This window comes from Mauremys mutica, chromosome 8 (genome assembly GCF_020497125.1).
Source record: "Mauremys mutica isolate MM-2020 ecotype Southern chromosome 8, ASM2049712v1, whole genome shotgun sequence".
Taxonomy (NCBI): domain Eukaryota; kingdom Metazoa; phylum Chordata; order Testudines; family Geoemydidae; genus Mauremys; species Mauremys mutica.
Genome location: NC_059079.1, coordinates 92,905,217 through 92,910,846, shown reverse-complemented (window position 1 = coordinate 92,910,846; position 5,630 = coordinate 92,905,217). Strand labels below are relative to the sequence as shown.

The 5,630-nt window shown below is 49.2% G+C and overlaps 1 protein-coding gene across 1 annotated transcript in view; it reads left to right on the top strand.

The window, feature by feature from the left end:
* The first annotated feature begins 2,365 nt into the window (after positions 1-2,365).
* Positions 2,366-5,630, top strand: part of STK32A (serine/threonine kinase 32A) — a 93,883-nt gene continuing 90,618 nt past the window's right edge. Inside the window, exon 1 of the mRNA XM_045028532.1 lies at positions 2,366-2,627. The gene's annotated coding sequence lies outside the window, so the exon portion shown is untranslated. The remainder of the gene's footprint in view (positions 2,628-5,630) is intronic.

Here is a 5,630-nt window from a genome sequence, read left to right as displayed (position 1 = left end):
TGCAGTACGAGTCGAAAGCTGAAGTCCCTTAATCAGGAAGAATTCATTGATATGAGTGGAAATGTTTTCCTGACTAAGGGCTTCAAGACTGTTTTAAATACACTGGTGCCAGTTCCCCTCCCACACCGGTTTTATGCAGCTGTAACTCTGGTGATTTTAGCGGAATTACTTCTGACTACCAGCAGTGTGAGTGGAGAATCAGTCCCACCCCGCATAAGTAACAGAGACTGACAAAACCATCGAGCCAAAGCAGCAGAGAGACTGAAATTGATTAATATAACAGTAGGAAAGTGAGCGCAAACTGTCAGATTCAAGGATATGCTGACCATTATCATAGAAACAAGGTGATACTGAGGACAAAACCTCATGCTTACATAAGGATATTTTCCTAAGGGATCTCGGTGTTCTGTTGTTTAATTACCTATTTAATATTTTGCTGATCTGAACCACAGAGCATGACCAAGTTAATATGACTGTGCATCGTGTAAAATAAAGCTACTGGACATCTGCAGTTTCCACCTCTCAAACATTAATTAACTGAAAAGTCCAAAGAAGCTTAAATCCATATTATCAGCTCATTGGTATCCATAGCACTGACAAAATGTCACTCAGCCCATTAGCGCTACTTCGATAGCATCTATAAATATACTTCTGAGAACACCTTGCATGTATAATGCATAAAGAGTCAAGTTTGGAAGAAGAGTAGGGGAGCATCTACCATTGCCTCTTTCTGCCAAGGCTTCCAAAAACAAGTGAAGAGTTTTCTGCTAGAATTCCTGGACAGTAGAGATGTTACATTTGCGTGCATTGAAGACACTGAACAATGGAATATCCTGAGTGAAATCAAAAGGAAAATTCCCAAACTGTAATGGAAGGTGAGATGCATAAAACTTTATGGAAAATGGATCTTTAAAAAAAAAAAAATCCAATCAGAAACACAGGCCAGCATGGGAGTCTGCCCCATGCTGTTTCGAGGAAGAGCATTCGGATGATTATTCACTTTGAAAGTGCAGCTTTCCCATCTTAAAGGGGACATTTATGTGCAAAAATAGATCTGTGCAGAGTACTGTCTAACTAGGGGCCTAAGATCCATGCTACAGTCAGCAGGAGTTGGTTCAGCACTAAAGCATTGTCTTTTTCATGTCAGTGGGAATGCTTAAGTGCCTCTTTTCTAGTCTTTCATTCTCTAGTTAAAGACCCAGAAAAGAAATCTACATAGTTTTTCAAAGGATACAGATTGAGCTGTGTAAATGGTGGAAGGAAAGTAGGAAAATGGTAGGTTTCCTAGAGGCTAGAAGTGTAAAAGTCGTCTTGTCCCATGAGCCTCTGGTTTCTTCGTAAATGTTAATACAGGACTTCATTTGTGCAGCGCTTTAGTTACATGAGTAGGATCTGCAAGACTGGGCCCTGGGTCAAGTCTGTGAACACAGCAGACTGGCAACCTGGAAAATGAGACATTTTTGGTGAAATCTTGGCCCTTTTGTTGTCAGAGGCAAGCAAAACTTGCAGTGAGTTCACTGGAGCCAGGGTTTCAAAGCTCACTGTTTTTATCTGAAATTAATAGGCAACAGGTTTGAAAGAAACGAAGTATTTTTTCACACAACACACAGACAGTCTGTGGAATTCTTTGCCAGAGGATGTTGTGAAGGCCAAGACTGTAACGGGGTTAAAAAAAGAACTAGATAAGTTCACGGAGGATGGGTCCTACAATGGGTATTAGCCAGGATGGGCAGGGATGGTGTCCCTAGCCTCTGTTTGCCAGAAGCTGGGAATGGGCGACGGGATGGATCACTTGACGATTACCTGTTCTGTTCATTCCCTCTGGGGCACCTGGCATTGGCCACTGTCAGAAGACAGGATACTGGGCTAGATGGACCCAGTATGGCTGCTCTTATGTTTTTATGTTTCTGACAAAGCTCAATCCCACAAGATGGCCTCAGCTCCCAAGCCCTATTGGCTTCAGTAGGAATCAGTCAATGAATTGGGCCCTTTTAACAATTTGGTATAAATGTATTGTAATAATCGCAACGAAAAATCAACCAACCAACCACAATTTTAAATTGTTTATATTCAAAACAGCCATAGTCAGTGAAACACACTGCCAAAAGCTTGAAAAGCTTTTATTCAGACCAAAGATCGGAGTGTTTGTTTTTGACATTGGCAGCATTTCACATGATCTGCTGAAGACAATGACTCTGTTATATCTTTTCAAACTCAGCCCTGTAGCCTTGGAGAAGGAAACTTCCTTCATGATTCAGTTTTTAAACAAATCTCATGTCTTGTGACTTTGAGGGTTCTTCAGAGCGAGAATAGATTATCCCATTGTTTTTTCTGCATTGTTTATTAACAAACGAGCATCTAATGGCCCAGATCACTCAACAGCAGATAAACTGTTTTGGTTTTTTTCAAAATGCTGGGCTGGAGTAAATGGATATATCTCCATTGGAGTCAGTGGAGTTACACCAGCTGAGGACTGACCCACTGAGGGACCCTGCTCCCTGCTGTGGAATAACATACCCATGAGGATCGATCAGAGGCATTTGCAAGCAGATCTGCTGTCTGAAGCTCACCAAAGTTGAGCTCTGTGGGACCAGCAAAGGAAAAGATTTCGGAGGCGGCCCATCCTGGTAGGTTTAAACCACAAGTAGCAGACATTGGAGTGATCAGTCACCACACTATGTGACAGTACTACTACTTGATTGAGATACCAGGTGTGTGTCGAGGGAGAGGTGTGGCTGGGAGTCGGGGAGCATTAGAATCAACTCCTGGATCTTGTCTTATTCTTCAGGCAGCACAGGGTTAGCCCCAGTGACAAGTATAGCTTTGGACAACATTGACCCCTTGTGGCCAGTGAGAGAATAGCATTGTCAATTTCTGAAAGGAGACTGGATGAGATCTCCAGGAGTGGAAGAATAACAAAAGCAACATAGGATAGGACCTTTGTTAATAGCTGCCGACTCTGTGGGTGCTCCGGGGTCAGAGCACCCATGAGAAAAAAAATTGTGGGTTCTCAGCACCCACTGGCAGCCCCAAGGATCAGCTCCCCCCCTCCCCCACAGCCCTCCTGCCTGTCACAATCAGCTGTTCAGTGGTGTGCCAGAGGTGCTGGGGGGAAGGGAGAGGAGCTGGGGCAGGAAGAGGTGGCGGGAGGGGCAGGAGGAGGGCAGGAAGGGGTAGAAGTGGAATCTTGGTGGAAGGGGTGAGGGGGTGTGGGGCCTGGGACGGAGGGGGGTTGTCGAGCACCCCTCAGGAAGATGGCACCTCTGCCTTTGTAGCTCAGGGAGGAGAATTAAGAGGGGCTAAATGAAGGACTCATCTAGACACAGGTTAACATTCTTAAAATTGGTTAGGTAAATCTATCTCTGTGCTGTTCATGTCAGAGGTGGGAAGCAGGGCCAGCTCTAGCCACCAGCGTCCCAAGCATATGCTTTGGGTGGCACTTTTCAAGGGGCGGCACGGCACTCCAGCCCCTTTTTTGTTTTGTTTTGTTTTTGCTTGGGGCAGCAAAAAACCTGGAGCCGGCCCTGCTGGGGAGCATTCAAAACTCCAACTTCATTGGAAATTGAAAATGCTGAGCATGTCTGAAAAATCAGGCCTTTAGGGCAGTAGGAGGGGGTGGCAGGTTTTCAGCAATACGCTTAAAAAAACCCAGACATTTGGAAGAAATAGCACATTAAACATCCATGACCCAACAATTGTGCTAAATGGGTTCAGTCTTGCAAGACCTGGAATTCCAGGATCGTCTTGTTTTACAGCATTTGAAATTTTTTAAAACACAGCAACTTAATTTTGGGCCCAGTCCTGAAAATCATAGACTTTAAGGTCAGAAGGGACCATTAGGATCGTCTAGTCCAGGGGTCGGCAATCTTTCAGAAGTGGTGTGCTGAGTCTTCATTTATTCACTTTAATTTAAGGTTTCGGGTGCCGATAATACATTTTAATGTTTTTTAGAAGGTCTCTCTCTCTAAGTCTATATATTATATAACTAAACTAGTGTTGTATTGTAAAATAAACAAGGTTTTCAAAATGTTTAAGAAGCTTTATTTAAAATTAAATTAAAATGTTGATCGCCGGCCCGCTCAGCCCGCCGCTGCTCTGGGGTTCTGTTCACCTAGGCCGGCAGCGGGCTGTGCAGGGCCAGCGGCCAGGACCCCGGCTGGCAAGGGTCTGACAGCCAGAATCCCAGACCGGCAGCGGGCTGTGCAGGGCCAGCGGCCGGGACCCCAAACCGGCAGCGGGCTGTGCTGCTCAGCCCACTGCCGCTCAGGGGTTCCATCTGCTGTCTCCTGCCAGCTGGGATCCCGGCTGCCGGACGCGCTCAGCCCGCTGCTGGTCTGGGGTCCCAGCCCTGCCCACATACAGTGGGTACCTGCCTTCTCCCTGGTTCTGGCCCATTCTCTTCCTCTCTCTGCACTGAGCTGAGGGTGGGAGTGCACTGAGCACAGGGCTGGGGGTGAAGGGTCTGGCCAGGAGCTAGAATGAGGGAGGGGGCTCAGGGTTGGGGCAGGAGGGTTGGGTGTGGGGCACTTACTTGAGCAGCTCCAATTTGGTGCAAGGGGCACAGGTGGGAATGTGGGAGGAGGGTGCAGGAGCTCCCGTTTGATGCTCAGGGTGGGGGTGGGGATGTGGGGGGTGCAAGAGTCCGGATGTGGGGGGTGTATGGAGTGTGGGGGGGCTGGGGATGTGAGAGGGTGCAAGAGAGAGGGCGGGGGGCATGTGAGGGGGTGCAGGTGTCAGGGCAGGGGGGCTGGTATGTGTGGGAGTGCCAGAGTCAGGGCTGGGGTCGTGTGGGGGTATGAAGGAGTCAAGCAGAGGTCTGGGTGTGTACGAGGGGGCTCAGGGCAGGGGCCTGGGGGGGTGCAGGGCTGTGGGGCTCAGGGCTGGGGGTGTGTGAAGAGGGGTTAGGGCAGAGGCCTGGGGTGTGTGTGGGGGGGTCAGGGCAGGAGGCTGGAGGGGATATTCCCCCATTCCACCACCCCATTTCCCCAAGGCCCTGTCCCCGCTTCTTCTCTGCTGGGAGCAGTGAGCACGCTGACTCTGCTCCTTCCCGACCCCCTCCCTCGAAAGGGCCGTCAGCTGATCGGCTGGCCAGGAGGGAGGGAGGGAGATGCGAAGGAGGGGCAGGAACCCAGCACACTATGGGAAGAGGCAGGGGAGCCAGCAGGACAAGCTTCTGCCCCCTGCCCCGTGGGGGAGGGGGTGGAGGGCGGAGAAGAGCGGGATGGGCCGGGACGGGCTGGGCAGGATTTTTAATGACACGCTGCTGCCTGCTGGGACTCCGGCAGGCAGCAGTGTGCTATTAAAAATCGGCTAGCATGCCGTCTTTGGCACATGTGCCATAGGGTGCCGACTCCTGGTCTAGTCTGACCTGCACAGCGCAGGCCACAGAATCTCACCCATCCACTCCTAACCTATGTCTGAGCTACTGAAGTCCTCAAATCGTGGTTTAAAGACTTCAAGGTGCAGAGAATTCTCCAGCAAGTGACCCATGTCCCATGTTGCAGAGGAAGGCGAACCCCCACCCCCCCAGAGCCTCTGCCAATCTGCTCTGGAGGAAAATTCCTTCCCGACTCCAAATATGGTGATCAGCTAAATCCCTGAGCATGTGGGCAAAACTCACCAGCCAGACA